We start from the raw sequence: 24,898 nt of genomic DNA, 5'->3' as shown, positions 1-24,898 counted from the left end.
AAGATCCCTCTTTCTTCTTATGAGCTCCTGTTAAACAAATGTCTATGGATTAAATTTTTATTCATTACTTCATGTATGTGCTTTGTAACCTCAAAAGTCCTTTAAATTCTTGAGGACAGGACCTTTAGCTTAAATCCTACAATACTGTTAAGTAAAAAGCAAGTACTCAAAACATACTGAATGCCACTGAAGTTCCATAATCAGGCCTGGAGAGGTGTGTCTGAAGTCATCATAAGATGATGGAGAAAAGGCAAAAAGGAATGATGTTAATAGTGCAAAATGTAAAAGAACAGATGAGAGACTAGTAACCTAAAAGGAAGCAGAAATAAATCGATTTGAGGTATGCAGAAGTAGATCTCTTTTAAAGAAACTTAGATATTTAGGTAAAGTTCCCAAGACATTTTTTTCCTAAAAAGAAAAAAATCCTATTTTTATCTTCACTGATTAAATTTCTTTTGTTTTAGCCAGCAATATATTTTTGCTGCCTCTCGCATTTTGAAAAATACCTCTCTGGAATTTCATCTCATAGTCACTCTTGATTATCTGTCTTCTATCCTGTCTTAATTCAGTTTCATCAGGTGGATCAAATCTGAAGTCCATCTGTAACTCTGATTAGGAGTTCACTAAATGTGATTGTAAGACCCAAGTCTCAGGATATCATCCTTCTCAGAGCCTCCTGAAGGTCAACAAGGATTGCACCAGCGGCAATTAACCAACATGGCCCCCCTCAGGGCGCCCCTCCCCTACTGACGGGGCTTTTCTGATTCTGCCCTATCTCCTCATTTAAACCTTGCCACATCAATGTGTCTTCAACTTAAAAATCAATTTTCTCCCTGTTTCAGTTTCTTTTTCACAGTTGCTTCTTCATTTAATCTTCAGGGTCATCTCAATCCCATAAATCTAAACACAGCAATCAAATGTCTCCTCTCTTTAAAATGTCTCACCACAGGTGGGGCACAAATCCCCCCTCTGATGGATTGGGCAATTTAAAAGAAAGATGGTGAACATGGGAAATTATATCCCTGGAGAATTATAAATTCCTTCCACCGGAAACCTGGGGCTGAAGGGGCAGCTATTGTTTTTATTATTGAAAGTATTTATGCTTTGATCTCTGCTTTAAGAATGTTTTTTTTCCTTGAAAAAACAACCTTAACCATTTATGAATGAGATCTGAAAATCAAGGTTTCCATAACCCACTGCAAGTGGTTTGTTTACTAAAATGAGAAGACTCCTACTAAACCTGAAGTGGGCTCTGTCTCCCCCTCGCCCCATACAGATAGCTACTCAAAATGTCTGCAGTAGGCTTCAGGCTAGGGTTCTCTGTTTGTGTGCTCACTCATTTTTTACTACACAAATACTTAACAAGCACTTATGATCAACAAGGCACTGAGCTAGGTGCTGTAGGGCCAAATAGGATTAATATGACATGGCCCTTGTTCTCAGTGACACAGATGTGACAGGCATGGATACAAATAGCTATACGGAAAGGCAGTATGTGGCAAGTGGTAGACTTTATTGATTCAACAAGCATTTACTGAGTGCTTTCTCTGCCAGCCACTGAGGACACAGTAGAGCGAAAAACAGGCATTCTTCCTCCCCTAGAAGAGCTTCCACTCCTGTGAGTGGGTGATGAAAACTACTGGAATGATCAGACTAATGACCTATGGCATCAAGAACCAAGATAAGTGTTCTGAATGCAGAGCCTATCTAAGGAGACTGATCTAAGGAGACCCAGCAACCAGAGACAGGATTCATGGTGGAGACCTCAGAATGAACAGGAGGTGACAAGGCTGGAAGAACATTCTAGACATGGCCAAATAAAGAAAAAAAAATGCTATGGGAACTTTCAGGGGGAGAAATCCTTTCTGGGTGGGAGGAAGAGATGGTACATCCTAGAATACAGAGAGCACTGGCACTGATCTTCACGGATGCTAGGACTCATTGAGTAGAGACAGTGAAGAGGAGATTCTGAGTAGAGATAGTGAAGAGGAGATTCTAAGCCAGAAGAGGCAAAGAAGCAGATCAGAATGAGCAGTGCTCATAGAGAAAGGATCTGACTAGGGTGTGTAGGGAACTCAGTGAAGAGACTGAAAAGGGAAGGGGAAGATTCAACATGGAAGGCTCCACCTCTCTGAGCTATCAGAGGTTTTGGATTTTTCTAGGTATGCAGTGCAAAAGCACTGAAGGCTTCGGAGCTGGTCTCTCTGTTCTTATGACTGGAATTATATGCTAAGGATATTGATCTGAACCTGGGATATCAATTGGCCCTTCCTAGCAACAGGAATGGAGGGGAGGGATCCCTGGGTGGCACAGCAGTTTGGCGCCTGCCTTTGGCCCAGGGCGCGATCCTGGAAACCCGGGATCGAATCCCACATCAGGCTCCCGGTGCATGGAGCCTGCTTCTCCCTCTGCCTATGTCTCTGCCTCTCTCTCTCTCTCTGTGACTATCATAAATTAAAAAAAAAAGTCTTTTAAAAAAAAAAAAAGGAATGGAGGGGAAGATACAGATGCAAGAGAGTCACAGAAGTAGATATAACAGAACAAATCTTAAACGGAGGTTTTTATGTGTTCAGGAGCTATAAAGACATTTTATTTTACTTTGAGAAAGAAGGACAAAGAAACTTCTATATATTGAGAATTATATCCTCTAGACCCTATGCTGGGAGCTTCTCATGAAATTTTATTTAATCCCAGGAATCTCTGAAATGTGTATTATTATTATTATTATTATTATTATCCTTTTTGTAAAGGTAAGAAACTGAGGCTCAGAGAAGTTAAGTAACTTGCCAAAGAGCAAGATAATAATTTATGGAGCTGCAATCTGACTTCAAAATTGTTTTGTTTTACTTCAAGGCAAAAATAACACTCAAAGGTTTTTATCCTTTCATAGCACTCAATTCTTACTCTGTTCATCACTCTTTAGACTTCATCAACATTCAAAATGGATTCTCAGTGCTCTGCAAACCTCTGATTGAATATGGGAAATTTCCAAAGGGTTGTTCAGCCAACGCCAGACATATTTATCTCTGGAAGAAGAGAGAGACTGTTGCCAATAAGACACACAGCTGGAAGAATAAAGGGAAAATAATTCATGTTTGAAGAGCCTGGTCCATCACTCCCTGAAATTTCAATGGCAGGGCATTTGTAGGACTTGAAAACCAGTGAGTGGAATCAGTATATTAACTTTAATTTTGTTGTCTTTATTTTCCCTGTAGGGATCAAAAGATGAAGAACTCTTGTCAAAGCTCGTAACTCTCTAATTACTTAATTATTAACAGTGAAAATCTGATTTTCGAAGTTGTTTAATGGTCATGCAGTAAACCAACGTGAGATAACTGCTAATGCCACAGCTCAGGTCTCCAAAGACTTGAGTGATGTTGTAGCTATTGTTATTTCCAAATGAAAATGGAAAAGTCATGACTACAATACTGCCTAGGATTCCCAGTCACCCACTGAACAGGTGAAATATCTTTCACATTTGGATGGGATCAAGGAGGAGACTGTTACATAATAAGATTTTTCCTCAACCAGTCTTTGTCATAGCAGTTAAAAATAAAGTTGATTACTAGGCAGAGGGGAAAAAATGAACCAATTATTAAGCACGTTGCATTGTTCTTAAGAGTTGTTTTCTGACTCTTGTTACCACTGCTGGCTGTGAATTTCAGCATTAATTATCTAGGGGCATCAAAAGTGTACTGATATTATAATATGAAACCATTATACCAAATATCTCTATTCTAGCTTATGCCTGGCAACAAACAGGAAGGTAAAATGCAAAGTAGCCATAAAAAAGAAAAGAGAACAAAAGAATAATAAGTAAACAACTTTGTATTAATCATGGAAATGATGAGAGCCAGTCCACAAATGTACTACTCTGGCCACAATTCTCTGAAGGTCTATCCAGAGTGGTAGTGCCACTAAGAGAGGGAAGTTCAGCAAATGCATTATTTCCAGACTATCACTGAAGGGTAGTATTTCAAGAGGACTTGGCCATACAGAATATTTTTAGAGTAGGCCATACCAAGGAGGAGTAGACCCTAAAGTGGGTGGTCCTGGAACAGACATCTTTTTTCCTTCACAAAGAAAATGGAACTCATTAGACGAAGGTCTTGCAATTTTGACCAAATCTACTAATCAGTCAACAGTGTACACGATCTCTCCTCCTTTCTGTTAGAACATAGTTTGTATAGGTTCCCTCCTCCAGTGGAAAGCTACTCCTACTTGTACCTTGGTCTCTATCTCCTCCCATGTTTTGGTTCTCCTGGCTATTACCTCTCCTCAATTTATTGCTCTGTGTTATCTTCTTTCTCCCCTTCCCGCTCCCTCTGTCCTTTCCCTCTCCCACCACCCCAGACTTGCTCTCTCTTCCTGGACAGCATTTAACATGCTTAAGTCTCTTTCACATTAAAAAAAAAAAAAAATCCATCAACCTTCTGTCCATCCTCCAGTTGACAATGTTTCTTCCTTGTTCCTTTTCTGTTCTAAACAAATTCTATGCCATCTTCCTTAACGCCCTTACTCCTTGTATCCCTTAAATCTGGACCTTTTCTTTGTACTCCACTGAAACTACTTTTCAAGATCATCACTGTCTCCCATGTTGCTAAATCCAATGGTCACTTTTCAGTTATAATTTTCTGACCTCTCAGCAGCATGTGACACTATTGTCCAGTTCCCCTTGAAATTCTCTTTCTTTCTTGACAGCACATACTCTTAAGTATTTTTCCTACCACTCTGGCTACTTCTGGTCTACTGATTCCATAATGTCAATGTTTCTCTGACTTATTCTTCTCACTTAAAGGAGCTTAGATACTCCTATGACTTCAAGTACCATCCTTAGGCTAATGAGTTTGCAATGGGTATCTCTAGATCAGAACTGATTCCTAAGCTCTAGTCCTATACATCCAAAGGCCAATTGGACATTTCTACTTGGTGTCTTGTAAGAATCTTAAACTCAGCATGTCAAGAAAGGAACTTAATGTCTTTCCTCCAAACTTGCTCTGGTCTTGGTAAAGAGCATAACCAAGTAAACCACTTACTCAAATCAGAAATCTGGGAATGATTTTTGGCACCTTTTTCTCCTTTGTCTTTTACCACTCACATTAAATCAACAATAAGACCATCATTCATTCATTTCACAAATATGTATTGAATCTATCATCTGTATTAGGTGCCATGGTGAGCAAAACAGCTGAGTTTCCTGGCCTCATGAAACTTACAGCTTAGTGTGGAGAACAGTAGTCACTAAACAAGTAAATAGACACATAAGAAAGCAAGAAATACAAGGAAAAATAAAACCAGTTTCTTGGGACAACAAAGAAATTAAGAAGCTCAGAGATATCCCGGGAGGTAGAACTGGAAGGTTTTCCTGATTCACTTGATATAGACATCAAGAGAAAGAGAAATAAAGGAATGTTTCCAGCTTCTTCATTGAATATCTAAGTGCCAGATGGTAGTGCTATTATCTGAGGTGGGGAAAAGATAGAGAATCAACAAGTAACTTTTAGATGTGTTGAATTTGAAATGTCTGCTAGCTTCCAAATGGGTTTGGCAAGTAGTAGTTGGGGTAATAAGCTTATAAGTTCAAGGAAAAGTCTAGGCCTAAGACATAAACTTGTGAGTCAACAGCATAGGGACAATAAAATCACTTGGAAAACAGTGCAGACACTAAACTATAGAGAGAGAAGGAAAGCAATCCCAGGATTAACCCCAAGAGTTCGATTGTGGGTGGTTAAAAGGTAGAAAAATAGTTAAAAAGAGATTGAAAAGGTAAGTCACAAAGAAGAAAAACAGGTAAAATTAAACTAAAAAGGAGAAAAGTCGATAAAAGAAAAAAATGGGATCTAAAAGGCAAGAGGCCTACTATCTAGAATACTGTCAACTAAGAATGGTAAAGTAAGAAACTACGGCAATGACAAAGGCATTGTGAAAGAATGAGGAGGACATACACCAGAAATCCTATGGCTCCGCTGTCTAAATATTTCCTAAACATGTCTCAATTATCCCATCTCAACTTAAGTTTAAGCTGCTACCATCATTTATGCACAACACTCTTATATCTCCTTCAATTTATTCCACATTCCACATCCAGAATACTCTTGCGAATAACCAGTTCTGACCACATCATCACACAGCTCCACTTAGGATACAGACCAAATTCTTCAGGATACTTTCAACGCCCCCCACCATGTGAGCCTTGCCTTCCTTATCTCATTTCATTCCACTCTCTCTTTAAAGTTCAGAGCATCAGCTATATTGGACATCGCAAATTCCAGGCAGGCCTTAATGTGATGGCATCCAAGGATCGATTCTGAGTCACAGCAAAAGTAAACTGAGAAAAGTACATGGACTTAAGCTTGAGGGAAATGTCTTAGGTGTGAACGAGATAAGCGTTGTATAACTGAACTGACTCATCTTTCCCATTCTTGCTTTTTGTCTTTAAGCTGGCTCTTGTTCCCGCTTAAGTATTATACTTACACCTCTGTTGATATCTTGCATGATCAGGAACAAACCCTGATGCTATTTGTTTTTTGCAGATCTTACAATGCTGAGCCTTCTCCAGAAGAGCTATGTGACCTTGTGTCCCCAACTACACAACTTTAAAGTCATTAAAGTTGGGGAATATCAAGAAGCCAAGAGTATGGACACCTGTGTCTAAATCCTGGTTTTTCTGGAATCCATGGGCCACTTTTTAAATTCCTCTAGGCCTCTGTTTTTCTGTCAGTAAAATTTATAGAGTAACAGGTACCTACTTCAAAAGGTTGTTTTAAGGATTCCATGCCTGACACATAGTGAGCACACAACAAATTCCATTACTATCATTTTGACTATTATTGTTTTCTAGACCCTAGAATGCTTCTTTACACAGTCCTGGGCAGAGTCAGTGGTAACAAATACTGGTTGGTTATCTGATAAATGCTATGGCACCAACCACTTTCCCATGACTGTTATGGTATATTATTCAAGGACAAGAGTGGTGCACCCATCCTTAAGATTAATTCCTTCTTCCGTTTTCATGTTTAGTTATGTAAATCACGCTTGCACATTTCACCCTTCAGACAGAAATGGAGTGGTTCTAATTTGATCTAACCTAAGGTGGGAGCAGGGGGATACAGAAAACTGTAGAAGTTAAAACTTTCTAGTATAAATGAAACAGCAGGCTGCCTTATGTTTTCAGCATTAGCATTTAAGTTCACTGCAGCTGAACTCAATTCGTATCAGTGGAGATTTATATCAAACAGTGGGAAGGCAAGTCATATCCTACTGCTGTCTTGCAGAATTATCATCAGGAATGTAGCCAATTTTAGCACAAATAAATGGTAGTTAGGGAAGTAGCTCATATGATCGAGTCCTAGAATGGTCATTCTTTGATTTAGAAATATGTTCTAAACCTGTCACTTCGCATGAGCTTGATTTTCAAAGGAAAAAGGAAAAAAATCACTACACTTTCTCCTGTGGGAATAGCACATTTACAATACACAATAACAAAATAGAGTAAGTTAAAGAAAATTCTTCTCACTATTTTATCATTTTATGTGTATAGAAAATAACTTTAAGTGGTGTATGCACGCCTAAGGATTAAATTATATACAACACAGCTCACTATCATTACTGTTACACATCACTAAACCAAGACACTCCTAAAACTGTCATCTTGTTGGCAGTCAACAGACAGCCGAAATGCTGATTTGAATTTTCTCTCTTATCTTCTTTATGAAGTAGGAGAAGCACTTTATAAAAGTCACATACTAATGGAGAAAAATAAAACTGATTTGGGGAATGAAATGAAGGTATGTTAAGAGCAAGAAGGGATCTTAAGAGATCATTATTTCAACCCCCTCAGTTTAATAATGAGGGAAAAAAATGCAAAGAATAAAAATAGCCAGCTCAAGGTCACATGATTGCAGACTACATCTATAACTCTCCCCACCATTAAGGAATTCCCATACCTGGCTAAACATTAGTCACCTGAGAGTAAACAGAGGTTCCTAGACACACAAACTTGCAGAAACAGACTCTTTGGGGAGTGGAATCCAAAATCTTATGGATTTCAGAAGCTCCACAAATTATTCACATGCCAAACTTCCAGAGGTTAATGTTCATGAAGCACAGAGCTATACTGCCTATGGCTATTGGCTAGATATTCAACTTGGGGATGAGGGCAAATATACCTGTTCATTTTTTATATTTAAATAGCTGGATTACTACTTTAAATAGCTAGTAATTACAAAACAACAAATGTCATTTTAAATCAATTCTTCTCTATTTACTCTACATCCACCATAAAAGCAGTCAGGCTTACGATAGTTCTTCTCTAGCTTATAAAATCATTGTATGCATTATTGTATTCCTAAAAAAAATCACAGGACACTTTTCAAAATATTCATTTTGTTTTTCCTCAGATGGAAAATTGATGTCTTAATTACCTCATAAGGCTACTAATACACCAACAGTGTGATACAAATGAACAACAAATGCACAACCCACCCCAAAATAATCTTACACAAGGTATTGATTTGCTTGCCATTCCCCCTATTGTTTACTAATATATCCTGAGTGCTTGCCATGGGATCAGCCTTGCATCCACAAAAGGAGAACTTCAAAAAGAAATAAACTTTCCAAACCACAAACCCAGATGGATTTAAACCTGTTTCTCAGGCTTTTATCTTTCTCCTATGTTCCAGACTCATGTATCCTTATGTCTACCAGACAGCTCCATTTACTTGGCCATGAGTAATCCAGACTTGACATGTTCCAAACCAGTCAACACACTCTTCCAAACCTGCATCTCCTATATGTTTCATACATTGGTTAATCCGTCAAGTCACCCGAGGCAAAAATCTGGAAATCATCTGTATCTGCTAGAATTTCAAATTCGGTTTCAAGTGAAAGAAATTCAACTGAACCTGGTTTGACTAGAAGACATAATTTATTGAATTATTTAACTATAAAGTCTAAAAAGGAGATTCTATCTCTAAGTCTCAGTGGACCCAGCTAAGTGACACCATAAAATTGCTCTCCTGGTTGGCTCCATCCTGGGTTGTGTATGCTGATCTTACATCTATCTGGTTTTAATTTAAAAAAAAAATAAAAGAGGCTCTGCTTCCTAATAATTTTAGCAAGAGTCCTGGTATTACTGGACCAACTTAGTTTACTGATGCACTCTTGAGTAGTTACTTAGTGGCCAGGAATATGGAACTGTTGGGTCATCTTCACACATCATGGATAAAGGGGATTGGGAAATGGACTATGTGTAAGGGGAAAAAGGAATTGCCCAGAGGAAAACTGAGATGCTATTTCAAGGGAAAAAAAAAAAAAGGAAAGGAAAGGAAAGGAAAGGAAAGGAAAGGAAAGGAAAGGAAAGGAAAGGAAAGGAAAGGAAAGGAAAGGAAAGGAAAGGGACACTGTGTAGACAAAGACATCAGATACTTTTTCCATATCATCCTGGACTCCTTTTCCCTTTACCCTTTGATCCAAAGAATTGCTTAGTTCCAGTGATTTTCTATCCTTAACTGTCTTACCTGTCTCCCTTCAGATACTGCTATCACTGACTTACCTCAAGCTCTCATTGTGTCTTACCTGCAACTGTAATGGCCCTACCTACAGACCTTCATCCCTACTGCAATTCCAACCTGATCATAGTACTGCCTAGTTTACAAATATATCAGTCCTACATATGATGTAAAGACCAAGCTCCCTAGCAGGACACCTAAGGCTCTCTAGAATTTGCCCTGCTTTGCCTCTCGATATTCCCCAACACACACCCTAAGGTGGCTGATATCAATACTAACACTAGTAAAGAAAAATAATATTTCTTGAGTTCTAACAAGGCATCAGGTTCTATACAAAAAGCCTTCTATGCCGTCACAACAACTTTACTGCAATCCTCATTCTACAGATGAGAAAATTCAGCCTTAAAGAAATCAAGTAAGGTGCCCAAATTCACACAGCTGAGAAGTGCTAATGCCAGTACTGGAACTCAAATGCATGTGTTTGGAAACAAACTCTGATCTCTTAACTATTATACTATGTTGCCACACTGAACTACATTTAGTTCACCAGATTTGCCATGGTTTTTTTCTTCCACTGGGTATATTTTTCTGTTACATGTCTGACTGATCAACCCCCAGGCAACTTCAAGATCTAGCTCAAGTGTCTGTTTTTCAATGAGGCCTTCCTTGACAGGGCTTATCACCCTCCCCTTTGTGAGGGATACATAACAACTTGGGAGCAGTGGAAACATAAAGATTTAAAATAATGATATAATTAAATAAATGATGGTCTATGATAGAATATTAAGCAATGTTAAAAGTCATCAAAAAAATTCTTTTAAACCACTAATGACTTGAAACTCTGCTCCCAATACAAGGTGATTGGGGAAGGCATGGCAGGGTACAAAGTGCTAAACAATGCATGTTTTTACTTTCATAAAATAATATGTTTCAAAAAATGGCATACTCAAATATAGAATAATGATTAAGAGAAAGGGATGTTAGTGTCAGAAATGGATCTGAGCACCATCTTTGCCACTTACTGGCTCTGAAACCATGGGAAAGATATATAACCCATGTGAATCTCTGATTCACATATTCAGGTATGTGAAGTATGTGTGTAAATACATGTGTGCATCTGTATCTATCTACACCTATATTTCTGTCTATAACATATCTGTATCTATATCTCCACTTATAGGGAGAATGAGAATAAGAGACTAAAAGGAAATACACACCAAAAGGTAACAATGATGGTAATTTGGTGTTGACTTCATATTTTTATTTATTTTTATACTTTTTCCAAATATTCCACGATGTATAGGTGTTTCCCTTATCTATATTCTGATCCATTCCCTGCACTAATATGCTGTGTCTAATTTAAAATTTGGGCCCCAAGAGCAGAAACCACATCTAATCATCTAATTATGCATCCTGCATCACACCCTACATGGCATCAGTGTGAAATGACCCAGGGGTTAGCATTATCACAGCTATGGCAGATCTATTTGGCACACCTGGGAGGTCTTCTTTGGAAAATAGTCAATTTTTGGCAATTTAAGGGTTGATTATCCAGTTTTAAATTATCTATATCCTTATACTCTACGACATTTCCCTCCTGCTGACCAAATTTGAAGGTTTCATGGCTCCTTAATATCTCCACCATGACAAGAAGAAACAAAAGTGATGATATTGTAATCAATCAAACTGCTTACTCTGTGGAACCGCTGATCATTATGTTCACTTCAGAAGCTCCAACATGAGAAATTTCTTTTTTAAATGTAATGATAGGGTGAAAAAACTTTTCTTTCTCCTGAGAAAATATTGTTTTCTTTTTTATTGGTAAAACTATGAAGTTTGTGTTCTACCTTTGGCCTTGGGTATTAGAAGGCTTTACCATTATTTGTTGCTCTGTCTTCCTCCTTTGCTTAAATCTGGTTTACCAGACCTTATTTTTATGACCTTTTTTTTTTTTTTTTTCTTTTTTGGTAGCTTGTCTCAACTTATTTTTTGAAGGAGCTGCAGTAGAAATAAATTCACTAAGAATCAATTTTGAAAATTTGTGCTAATAAATAGTAATATTTTATCTTTTGTTTTGCCTTAAGTAGTTTCATATTTATGACCTTACCTATTTCTCCTTACCCTATAAATAGGGTGGCCATCATTCCCATTTTACAGATATAAAAAAATGACAAAAAACCTCTAGTAGAATAAGAAAGAAAAGCTATAGGTTCTGGAGCCAGACTGTCTGAGTCTGAATTATAGTTCTGTTGCATTTCTCCCTAGAGTTGTACCTTTGGATAAGTTGCCCAACTTCACTGTCCTTTGGTATTGTAAAACAAGGAGGATAACAACTACCACAGAGGAGTGTTAAGAGGTCTAGTCAAGCAAGTTATACAGTTACGGCACACAGACCAGTGCCCAGTACACAGTAGAACACATAAATGCTTGATGTTGTTATACCTATATCCTTGTCATTTAACACCCTGCATTGACTATTCCTTTCATTCCCACTTATTTGTAGTCTATCAGTGCCTTTGTTAGCTGCAGTTGCCACAACAAAATACTGTGTGGATTAAGCAACTGGAATTTATTCCTCACAGTTCTGGAGGCTGGGAAGTCCAAGATTATGGATTATTGGTTCCCCAATGAGGGCTCTGTTCCTGGTTTGTAGACAGTCAACTTCTTGCTGGGTCCTCACATGGTAGGAAGACAGAGGGAGCCCTGGTATCTTTTCCCCTTCTTATAAGGTCATTAACCCTGTCATGGAGATCTATCCTTATAACCTCAGTTATGTGTTCTGGGGATATGGTAGAAAGTTCTAAAGGTATTTTTTTTTTCTGTTTTAATGTAATAGGTTATTACATGCCAAAGGCCCCACCTCTAAATACCATCACATTGAATGTTAGTGCTTCAACATATGAATTTGGGGGGAATGCCATCCCTCAAGTTAGGGGATTCAGTCCATAGCAGTCAGCATTCAAAGCATACTAGACATAAATATGCTTTTGCCATAGATAAGAAGATACGGTTTCCTGAGAACAGTGAAAACATGATCATGCACTCATATTAAACTTGATTTCAGATGGACAAAACAAACAAACAAGAAAACACGTTTAGAACTTTCTACCATACAACAAAAAACATAGCTTTCATCATATAGTGCAATGGTTTACAGGTGCTTTAGTACCAGACAGGTACTCACTCTTGGGCATGACTCACTCTTGCCATTTGCTAACTGTGAAGCCTTGGGGCAAGCTCTATAATGTCCAGAGCCATATTGTCCTCTGTTATAAAATGAAGACAATAATGGCTCCTACTTGGTATGTTTTGTTTTGTTTTTTTAAGTTTTTTTTGGTTTTTTGGTTTTTTGGTGTTTTTTTTTGTTTTTGTTTTTGTTTTTGTTTTTTTTATTCTTGAGAGACAGAGAGAGAGAGAAAGAGAGGCAGAGATACAGGCAGAGGGAGAAGCAGGCTCCATGCAGGGAGCCTGATGTGGACACGATCCCGGGACTCCAGGATCACACCCTGAGTTGAAGGCAGGCACCAAACTGCTGAGCCACCCAAGCTGCCCAGTATGGTTTTTATGTAAACCACACAGCGCAGTGCCAAGACAATTGCAGGCAGCCAATAAATATTACAGGGATCACGTTGTGTTGTTATCATTATATAGTAGACCAAGTATATCAAATGCCATAAAATTCTATTTCTTTTATAATATTCTGCAATTCAGATTTTTAAGAAATAATTCATAATTTTCTCTGAGTTAAAATTACAGAGGATTTACATTAGTTGAGGAAAAACAAATTTGTGCCCTCTAATATACACAGTTTTATTGTTATTCCCACCCCTCCCCCTCCCCCCAGGATTTCTGGCTGACTGCTGGGTTCATTACATCAATACTCTAAAAAAATAATTTAATATAGAATGAATCCCTTTTGTTATATAGAATTATATGATGGATTTTATGATAAGTATAGACCTTAAAGTCATTTAGACCCTCACCCTGATTCTGATAAATATTGGTAAAATGTTAAGGCCTAGATTTTATAGTTGGATGTGTTTGTTTCATTTTGTTTTGGGGTTTTGGTCACGGGAAGGGTTATGTGTTTGAGTATTGGGAAGAATGTAGTCTAACTGTCTTCAATAATGAAAATAAACTTAATTAAATTTGTGCTTAATTAAATTCATACAACAGACTTTATTAAAGGATAGTATCCATCGCATTCCTATAGCTATTAGCTTAAAAATAAAATCACATGAAGAACATAGGTAGGCCCTCTTTAAGAAAAATCTAACATGCAAAGCCTTCAACCTATAAATGGAGAGAGGGCATTTGCTTTTCAAAACAGACTATGTTTCATGAAAATGTAGCTCTCTTTCAAAATCAAGCTTTGTATGGTATTTTAAATGATTCAATGGCAAGAAATTTGATTTTCACAGACCACAAATATTGAATAAAATGAAATATGCTTGTGTCTGGAGTAAATAAAAAGCTCACTTTTTTCATTTTGATGCCATTATTTTCATGTATCTTCTAGCACATTCCTATAGTTTAGAAATAATAATCAGTTTGGATGAATCTGGCCCTAATGATTTTAAAACGGGTCTGGTGATCATGTGTACCTCACCACCACTGATGTGAAAAATGCAGTGCCCTGACAGCTTGCATTAAGCATCATGCAGAAAAAGTATAATTAGCATTTCTGTGCTAATTAAAAGTGATGCTGGGTTAGTTCCAATATCATGCTTTTAAATGGCTGATGTCTCAAGAGAACAAAGTTGGGGGAGAGATGCATTTAAAATGGAAAAACCCTGTGCAAACTTTCGTAAGTGATTCGGATTTGTGGCTGTTGTTATTTACATCTTATTATATGGCAGACTTCAAGATGACTTCTGTTAATCAGTTTACTATTTTCACTTTCTCCACTTTGCCAGCAGTAGGGAATTCAAGATGTTTTTCTGCTTCTTTAAATCCTTTGACCGTCTGCTTTCACCAAAATTAATTAAGGATTTTCTAAATAGAGAACATACCATACAAGAAAGAAGCAATTCAGGATTTTCAGTTTTTCTTTTGCACAGTGCAAAGCACATAGTGTACTCGGCCACTTCAGCTTTTCCTACAAGTGAAAATTTTAAAGACAAATACCACCTCCCCCACCCAATGGTTTTTCAAATAAACAGATGATTGCCATTGATTAAATACTTTTTTTTTTTTTTCAAACTTAGTCCAATTATTTAAAATCACAAAGGTTCTACATGGTGTTAAACCTGATTTTCTTTTCAGGCGAAATGTTGGAGGATCACCAAGATGTGGGGAGAGAGGGAAGCTATTGTTCCAGCACATTCCATTCCTGTTAAATCAACTTGATATACGCGATAGATTAAGTCTGCACTGCAGGTCAGTGAATTTCTATTAACTACTTATTATGGAAGAAAGGAAAGCAGCCCAGTCAAGAACTCTTACACATTAGCCAAAGCAAGCTGTCACTCTGTTTAACTTTTACAATAAATGTCCCTCTGTCTCACACATGTGAAAGAAAAAACATCATTTGGCATTTAAGCTCTCATTGCCAATGTGCATTAAGGCAAAGAATCAGCCTAGATTGAATACTTCTCCTGATTAAAAAGGCTAGGAAACTCTGGATTTTTGCTAGGATTTTGCTGATTTATAAAGTAACTATTTTAAAATAGGCCTCTAGGGATTCTGAAAATAAGAAGACCTTGCTAAGGTCTGTTACAGCTATACCCCCAACTCCAGTCTATCTGCTTCTCTTAGGTCCAACAATTGGTGGATGGAAATGAGGCCTTCCCTCAGGGTGAGTCCCCAAAGATGGAAATGGTTTACGTTTTTCCCAAAGGGACTAAATAAGCAAAAGACTACAGGAAACCAATGTGAGATCCTAGCATGAGAAGCATAACTCCAAAGATCCTGGAAAGAGTATAGTTCACAGAACTGGGTGGGTTCTAAGCCCCATGAGCATGCCTGGGATCCTTAGACAAGAAGTGTTAGATAAATGGATAAGAAATAACTAAGCACATGGTCCTGGTCTTCCCTGTCCCCAGCCCTTCAGAATCTCAAAAAAAAAAGGGGGAGGGGGACAGGAGGCTTCTTTTCATGCTTCTGTGAGAGGCTAGAGGTACACTAACCACTCAGAATGTAGACACCACATTGCTTTCTATCACCCACTTCCTGAACTGGTACCACTTCAGAACTCCAACAACCAGCCCTGAGTCCCACTGAGGATGCTAGTAAGATATATGAATAAATAAAACATATTTTTCACAATTATATTAAAGCCATCAAGTAAGATCATGAAGAGTAAACAAAATACATGTCTAAGAAAATAGAATTGCTCAGGAAAATAAATGATGATGGTGTAACATACATATTTTTGTAAAAAAAAAAATGTAACAGCAATCACAAAGTAAAAAATAAAAAAGCCTTCTGGAAGAAAATCAAAACAGAGACCATGATTTTTCCAAGTAAACAACTTAATAGATGAATTTGAAGACTGAATGTTTATCATTAAGATCCAAATTAGTGACTTGGAAATCAAGTATAAGAAGTATTTCAAAATAGAAAGCCAAAGTATAAAGAGACGAAAAAAATGTAAAGAGATAAAAATGAAGAGATGCAAAAATTATAGAAGGTTTTAGAAATATTGAGAGAAAAGACAAAAGCTCTGGAGGACAAAGTCAAGAACTTAGGTTCTTGGTGGTTTGTTTTTTGTTGGTTTGTTTTTGTTTTGTTTTGTTCTTTGCCCCCAGAAGAAGACAGAGATACAATGCCTAAACAAATAACAGAGAACATTTTCTCTGAACTAAAAAAAAAACACTTGAGTCTGCAGAAGGAAAGGACATGATTCAAATATAGATTAACAAGAAAATACAGGTTTACAACTATTCTAATAAAATACATGGATTCTCAGAATTAAGAGAAAATTTAACAAACTTCTAGACAGAAGCGAAACAAAACAAGTTACCACCAAGGAGAAAGAATTAGGCACCGGACTACTTTTCTGCAATACTGAAGTAGAGAGGATAATGAAGTAATGCCCAAAGACCATAGGGAAGGAAGAACTATAAGGATCTGGACAGGGGAGAGGTCAAATAAAAGGTAGAAAGAAGTGTAAGTGGCATTGTTCAAAAATTCACTTCACTAGGATGGAGTAAAATGGAAGGGAACAGTGCCTCCTGGTAAGAAAATAAACAGTATCTTATTTTCAAAATAATATTAGAGAAATATATTTAAGATAATAAGTACAGAGAAAGGACCAAAATAGTATAGTAGATCTTCCAAATAAATAACAAATGAACAAATCAATTAAAATTAGGATAAGGGGAAAAAAGTAGAACAACAACATAAAGCATAAAGGAAAAAGACAGGAATAAAATCAAGTCACTACACTAAAACCCAGTAGATTAAATTTTCCCATTGCAAGAGACTGTCAAACTGGACTAAAAGGGAACACATAGGGGATCCCTGGGTGGCGCAGCGGTTTGGCGCCTGCCTTTGGCCCAGGGCGCGATCCTGGAGGCCTGGGATCGAATCCCACGTCGGGCTCCCTGTGCATGGAGCCTGCTTCCCCCTCTGCCTGTGTCTCTGCCTCTCTCTCTCTCACTGTGTGCCTATCATAAATAAAATAAAATAAAATAAAATAATAAAATAAAATAAAATAAAATAAAATAAATAAAGTAAAATAAAATAAAATAAAATAAAAAATGGAACACATGGATTTATACAATCTAAAAGAAACAATTGTACAACAAAGTGACTCAGAAAGGCTGAAAACAAACGTATGGACAAAGACAAATGCAAAGAGGCTGTTAGTATTAGACAAACAGAATTTAATGTTAAAAGCCCTAAACAGGAATTAGAGGGTCATCAGGTTTTCATACAAGGTATAAAGAAGATAAAATAACTATAATTTTATATATAGTAGGTTGCTAAGCATAAAAAGCAAAAATTATTAGAAATGTGAGACCTTGATAAAAATATAATTTTGGCTTTAAATATCAGTATGTCTTTTGAGCATTATACAATTATAGTTTACAAAAAATAAAATGAAAAAATGAATAGTGCAATTTATAAGCTTTACTTAATAAATCCATGTTTGGGGGCTGAATTGTGTACCCCCTCTCCCCCCACCAAAAAAAAAATCAGATGGAAGTCTTAATTCCAAAACTCAGAATGTAACTGTATAGAGAGATAGGACTTTGAAGTGGTAATTAAAATTAAATGAAGTCATATGGGTGGGTCCTAATCCAGCCTGTCTGGTGTCCTTATTAGAAAATTTGGACACAGAAAGTGCAATGAGTGATACATGCTCACAGAGGAAAGAACGCAAGAAGACACAGTGAGAAGGTGGCCCTCTATAGGCCACAAAAAAGGAGGCCTCACAAGAAACCAAACTGGGTGGCACCATGATTGATCTTGGACTTCTAGCCCCCAGAACTGTTGCTTACGCCCACATCATGTGTGGTACTTTGTTATGGCAGCCTTGCAAACTAATACAACCCAGGCTGAATCTCTTAATTCCCAAATAGAAAGTATCTCCTCAAATAGAGAGAAAAAGAGAGAGAGAGAGAGAGAGTGTGTGTGTGTGTGTGTGTGTGTGTTTGAAGAAAGAATGATCCATGGATCATCTATAAAAATATATATAAACCACAAAGAATACCTCTAATATATTTTTAAAAGAAACATGCTACATTCTCCAGCTACAAAATGATGTATTAGAAATAAAAAGTTTCCTCCAATAAAGTTATAACTACTAGGAAATTAAGGCACATACTTTTAGAAAATTCTTGGACCAAAGAGGAATCAAAAGAAAAATGACAAACTACTTTGAAAGCAAATTAAAAGAAGAATATTTCATACCAGAATCTATTGGAACGTACTTTTGAACCTAAGGGAAACAGATCCATTAGCACAGAGTTTTGAAAGGTTAAAAAAAATTTTAAGCTATTATTAGAAAGAAGCATTGAAATCAGATGGATTCTTAGCTGAGTTTTTCAAACCCAGTGTTTTTTTACTGGGGAACTATTGGCATTTTCAATGGAATAATAATTTGTTGCATAGGACTCTTTTGTGCATTGCTTGGCATTAACCCATTCCTAGCTCCTAAAGTACACAATAACATTAGCATCCCACCATCACTGAGATAACCAAAACACCTATACAACTGAAAATGTTCTGATGAACACATAATTCCAGTGTTATTTAAACTCTTCTAGGGCATGGAAAATGAAGAAAATCTCATTAGAGAATCTAGTTTAATGCAATACTAAATTGTGGTAAGAAAATAGTAGGGAAAAAAATCCTACTAATACAATGTCACTTAAATATTGGTCCATGCTATTAATTAGGAAGACTTAATGCCAAAAAAGTCTAAATAAACATCTATCAATATATCTATGTAATTTTAATGTAACTTCAATTAGATTTCCAATATGACATTCTTAAAAATTTTGGCTATAATGATCACACATTTTATATGAAAGGATAAATATCTAGGAAGAGTAAAGAATAAAAAAGAATAAAGTAAGACTTGGTTTACCAAATATTAGAACATAGTACAAAGAGAATATGGTATTAACCTAGAAATAGAAAACTGAAAAAAAAAAGAAATAGAAAACTGATCACTGGAACATAACAGAAAATCACGAATCAGATGCTAGCATATGGGGATGTAATATACAGCAAGGATAGCATTTCATTTCACTGGGTGAAAAATGAATTACTTAATAAATTATCCTGGTTATCCATCTGGAAAAAAATCATTTGAACTACCATCCTACACTATATACCAAAGCAAACTTGAGATGCATTAAACATATAAACATAAAAATATTAAACAAAACTATTTTTTTAAATCTAAGAGACTATGTGTATTATTGAGGGGCAGGTGAGTCCTTCCTCATCCAAACTGAAAACTCATATTGTAAAATGTAAAACATATTTGGCAAAGTAAAAACTAGACATTTTCCATGGCAAAAGTTACCCTAAACAAACCCAACAGACAACGCATTTGGGAAAAAATACTACAAAACAGAAGAAAAACACAGTTAATACACGATTTGTACACAAAAAGCTACTACAAATCAACAGGAAGGCAAACAATTTTTCCCTATAGGAAAGGAATAGGAGGAGAAAACTCACAGAAGCTGATATAAATGGCCAGAAAGTATTTTAAAATGTTCAATTTCCCTAGTGATGCAGGAAGTGTAAATAAAAGTGAATGAAATATCCATGATGCCAGTAAGATTGACAAAGTAAAAAAGAAAAATAATTATTATTGTTGAACTTTTAAAACATATCCATTTTATATTTCTGAAAGAAGACAAAAACGGGTATAAGGATAAACATGTTTTAAAAAATGTAAACTATAAAAGCCTTTTTGATAAAGAATCTGCCCATATTAATTAAAAATATATGTATCTTTGACTGAAGACTTGCCCCCCCCCCCCCGGGAATCCAGCCAAAGAAATAAAAGCTCAAATATACAAGAATATGATACAGGATATTTAATGTATCACTGTTGATAAAAGCTACCAATAACAACTGACAACAATGACAACAAAATGGAAGCAAAGTAAATGTCCATTAATCAGATTCATTGTGGAATATTCTATGGCCATAAAAAAGAATGAATTACAGCTCTGCCAACTGGGATAGAAGGGGTATTTTGAGTGACAAAACCTAAATGTAGAGAAAATGCTTTCTAAAATATCACAGTATTATAAAACAATGATCAAACTTCCTGAAAGAATACATTTATGTATGTGGGTGTATGTATAGGCTTACACATGATTGTATGATCATGTGGACAAATATGGATTACATATAATACACACCTTTATAATATTATATAATTCAATTCAGTTATATGAGATGGATGGATGGATGGATGGATGGATGGATGGATGGATGGATATAGCAGCAATAGTGAGGGAAAGGGGGATAAATAATTTGCACTAAAGTATTATAGTTCTGTAAAATTAAATGCATGTATGTAATGATTAAAAAATCAAATATATACACCTTATTTCACTGAATCCAAGACAATCCTTTTTTGCCTTTTAATATCTCAGGAATCAGAATGCATCTTATAATTGAGAGCGTCTGGTATTTCACAATTAACTGGCAGGGTTTTCTTTCTTTTCTTAATGGTACATTAGATGACGGTGCCTTAAGTGGATAAGATATGGTATTATACTAACATCATACCCTTCAAAAAGTGCTTTTAGCCCAAGCTGAAAACAATGCATCCAACTGAAGAGTAGTCATCTTTCTTCACATTTCTTTAAGTGGGTTAAAAAAAAATAAAAAGTGTGCAAGGGTAAAAATGGATCCATTAGGACAGAATCATCCAGTAAACAAATAATCTAACAGTGTTATAATTCTGACAAGTGGAGTGACAGAAAAAAGGCCATGTCCTGGGATCCACCTTGGAGGACAACTGAAATTAAGAGTATTTTGTTGGAGCTTCTACAACCCTCAGGCAGGCAACCAGGGCAAGACAACAAAGGATTTCTCCTGCCTCAACTGCATTCTCACTGGCAACCTCAAGATTTGATCAAACCAGTCTTCCTTCCACTCCTAGAGGGAAGAGCAGGCCCGGGAAGGCAGTGTTTCTTTGGTGTTATGAAATAATTGAATACCTAAAGGAAACTGAAATTTGGCCATAGAGCTCACTCAAGTAGAACCTGTAAGTTGACTCCCGGTGGGTCCATTTAAAATAGGTCTTTCTGATCTCACGTGGGATTTTCCAAAAGTCAGCATCTAGGAACATGAGTAGCCATCTGCACAAAGTTTTCATTTGCTTTAAAAAGTTCCTTACAAAAAATAAATAAATAAATAAATAAATAAATAAATAAATAAATAAATAGAAGTTCCTTGCAATTTATATCTAATGAATAGAATATATTTATCTTATGACCTTTCAATGACCAAAATACTTCCACTCTTAGAATGTGACTATTCAGATCACTCTCAAACAATATAAAACCAGTCCAATGGCTCCTAAAGTCATTTTTTCTTTTCCTTAATGTCTCCCACCACACAGATCAAGAACCCCTAAGCTAAAAAGGAAAGTGAAGAGGATCCACCAAAGAATAAAGACGAACACTCTGGCTGCAAAGGCCGATGGTTAGAAAGCATTGTTGAATTTTACTCCATATTTTAATGATCTTATCATAGGCCTGTTGTTGGCACTGGATGCCAGGATATATAAAATAAGTATATGACCCAATTCCAGACCTTGGATGACTTATAATCAGGAGATAAATCAGAGAATAATTTACAGAATGTGGTACTGCTAGTCAATCCCTCAGTGTACGCTATTTGCAAATATGCTACTTCTATGACTGTCCTTTTTTCCCCCCTAGAGGAGGCCTCCATTGTTCTCCCTGACTTCCACCTCCAATCATGCAATATCCAAGCTGTCCATGCCTAACAGGGTCAGCTAGAGACTGCTACAAGGTGGTGGTCAGCTCCAAATTCTCTTCATCACCATCCCATCTCCTCTTCAGTAGGATCATGAATATGCTATCCTAGCCCATGTTCTCATTCTTCAGTTATTATAGCTCAATTAATTTTATCTCAGTAACCATTTCTCACCAGTACACATTATCTTTAACTCATTCCCTTAACCACTTTCACTTAATGCCAATTGCTTCAGGAAAGATCTAGAGAAGGGTTCTAACATATTATAATGTGTGATTTAATTTAAAAAAAAAAAACTTTTTTTAACTCCTCTGACTTGATAAAAATTTAAAACTTAGAAGTTTTTGAGAGAAAAGAGGATTCGCACTTTAAAAATTATTTGCCCCCAGGGAGCCTGAGTGACTCAGTTGGTTAAGCGGCTGTCTTTTGGTTTCCATTCAGGTCACTATCTGATCTCCGGATCCTGGAATCAAGTCCCACGTCAGGCTCTGCACTCAGAGGGGAGTCTGTTTCAGGATTCTTTCTCTTGCCCCTTCCCTGCTCACTCACTCTCTCTCTTTCTCTATAAAATAAATAAATCTTAAAAAAATAATAATAATAATTAAAAATAAAAAAAAATATTTGCCCCCCACCCCCTCCCAAAAGGATGCAAGATAGAAAACTCAAATCACTACGGCTGGGTCTTTTAAAAGGCAAAACCTATTATTTGTATTGTTTGTAGTACGTTCTAAAAAGGCATGAGACAGGGGTGGGAATCAAGTAGTAAACAAGAGAATATTCAGTGACAGTCCATATAAACACTTTTTTAAATCACCAATCCAAGAAAACTCAGGATCAGCATAAGCCACGTGACAAAAAAAATAATATTAATTAAACAGAATCACAAGGGGGGAAAGTAGATGTAGGGAGCAAGGTTGAAAGTTGAATGGAGAAAGGTAGTTTCCATTTTGATTTTGAAGAGTGGGAAAGAGGAACTGAGTACATAAGATTCACTGAGCCCACGGACTCTATGTATGGTTGTGCAGGTGGTGAACTGCACAAAGGCTCCCAGTGAAGGTGTCAAATGGAACTACATCCATCCTGTGTTCCCTGGCATGAGGCAATATTTGTTTGGAGAAAGAAGTTGTTTTTTTCTTGCCTGAAGGGCTATGTCCTGATTAACCTGTGGCCTTTTAAAAATGACTTCCAAATTCTTTGATTCTCCTCCTAACAAGAAGTGTGATCTACGGTCCAACCCCTTTGTTGTTGTTAAGATTTTATTTATTTATTCATGAGAGACACACACACACAGAGGCAGAGACACAGACAGAGGGAGAAGCAGGCTTCATGCAGAAGCCCATGTGGAACTCGATCCCAGGACCCCAGGATCATGTCCTGGGCCGAAGGCAGACACTCAACTGCTGAACCCCCCCAGGCATTCCTATGGTCCATTCCCTTTGAATCTGTTGTTTTATTGTTTTGTTTTGTTTTGTTTTGTTTTTTTCTTTTTCTTTTTACTGCTGGATTAATAGAAAATTGAAAGTAACAAAGTGACAGCTTCCTTTTCCTGCCTTTTGGGACATGCACTCTTGGAACCTAGGTACCATTCCTTGACGGCTACATGGAGATGCTGTGCAGAAGTTCCAGCTGACAGTCTCAGCTAAGGGCCTAGCAAACAGCCAGCATTCACCAGCAAATACATATGTAAAGACACCTCTAGGTGATTCTCACTGTTGGGTCACACCCAGCCTTCTGCTCTCTCCCCGATAGCCCAGAGGTAAAGCAGAGGCAAGCCAGAGCTGGTGGGCCCTGTCCAAATTCCTGACCCACGGAGTCCATGAGCACTCAAATGGTTGTTTTATGCTACTCTGCTTTGAAGCCGCTGGTTATGCAGCAATTGATAACTGGGGCATCATCCACTGGGACCTACTTCTCACTTGGGCAGAGGCTCTGAACAGGCTAGCAGCAGTTCTGATGTAAGCCATTTCAGAAATACTGTGTCGGGCTGTGCTCACCAAATTGGATCCTCAGGTGCACACCCCATCACTCCTGTTTCACAGAGCCAGCCGGTATACGGGGCTCTTGGCTTATCTCTCCTGACTCCTCCCTCTCCACTGCCTCAAATCTCACACCATGTTTTATCTACACTCCTACTTCTCAAACACAGCTCTCTTGTCTCTGGGTCTTTACCAGTGCTGACACCTCTACCTGAAATATCTTTCCTCTTTTCACACCCTCCATCTGCACTGCTGTCTTCTCACCTTCTAACTTGGCTCTCCAAAACTGTCAGTAATGCAGAGGATTTCCGTATTCTTTCATTCTGAACTGACCATAACACTGAAAGTTCAGTGGCTTCCCCAGGAACTTCCAGCTATCCCTTGCAGATATAGTAGACATGCCCTTCGACAGAAACAAGGGGAGAAACATGGCTGCCAGCCAGATTCTAGAATCACCACCTTAATATTTGTCATCCTGCAATGGACTCAGATGAAAAGTTTGAAAACTCATTCCCACAAAAGAATGATGCAAATTCAAGAAGTCTTAAAGTCAAGTTTACCTGTTAAAGCAATGGCATGCAGCAGAAACTCTTCAGGATGCTTTAATCTCTTACTGACTAGAACCTCAGAGTAAGCAGAAGTGAAAAATAGCCTAGAAATCACATTTAGCTTTCATTTCATTTGGCGCCAGGAAAGCTGTGATGAGGTAGTGTTGGACCAGCCATAACATGACAACCCACGGCCTAAGCCGGCTGCAACGGCAGGCATCTGAGATGCCTGAGCTCAAAACTAAAACTCTGGAGGTTTAACAGAACATTTTAAGAGCTGTGATCAGGAGCAATTCCTTTCTTTCTGATGATTTTCTGCACTTCTACTTTTGATTTGTTTTTCTCCCTATAATTCCTACCATGAAACAATTAAAACAAAAAGTGACTGGACTTGAAAATGATCGCTTTGGTTTAAAAAAAAAAAGTCCACACTATGAAA

At 37.2% G+C, this 24,898-nt stretch overlaps 1 long non-coding RNA gene across 4 annotated transcripts in view; it reads left to right on the top strand.

Annotated features, from left to right (window-relative positions):
• LOC140602209 (uncharacterized) overlaps positions 1-24,898 on the top strand; it is an 85,311-nt gene that overhangs the window by 25,177 nt on the left and 35,236 nt on the right. For 2 of the 4 annotated variants that reach the window (XR_012005184.1, XR_012005182.1), the window contains exons 2-3: positions 10,690-10,732; positions 14,775-14,888. This is a non-coding gene — a long non-coding RNA (uncharacterized lncRNA). Of the gene's footprint in view, positions 1-10,689; positions 10,733-14,774; positions 14,889-21,555; positions 21,639-22,376; positions 22,487-24,898 lie in introns of those variants that run through there. The other 2 variants (XR_012005181.1, XR_012005183.1) reach the window with 2 other exon arrangements.

Source organism: Canis lupus, chromosome 13 (genome assembly GCF_048164855.1).
Source record: "Canis lupus baileyi chromosome 13, mCanLup2.hap1, whole genome shotgun sequence".
NCBI lineage: Eukaryota > Metazoa > Chordata > Mammalia > Carnivora > Canidae > Canis > Canis lupus.
The sequence above is the reverse complement of the archived record's forward strand: the minus strand, read 5'-3'. Positions and strand labels throughout refer to the sequence as shown.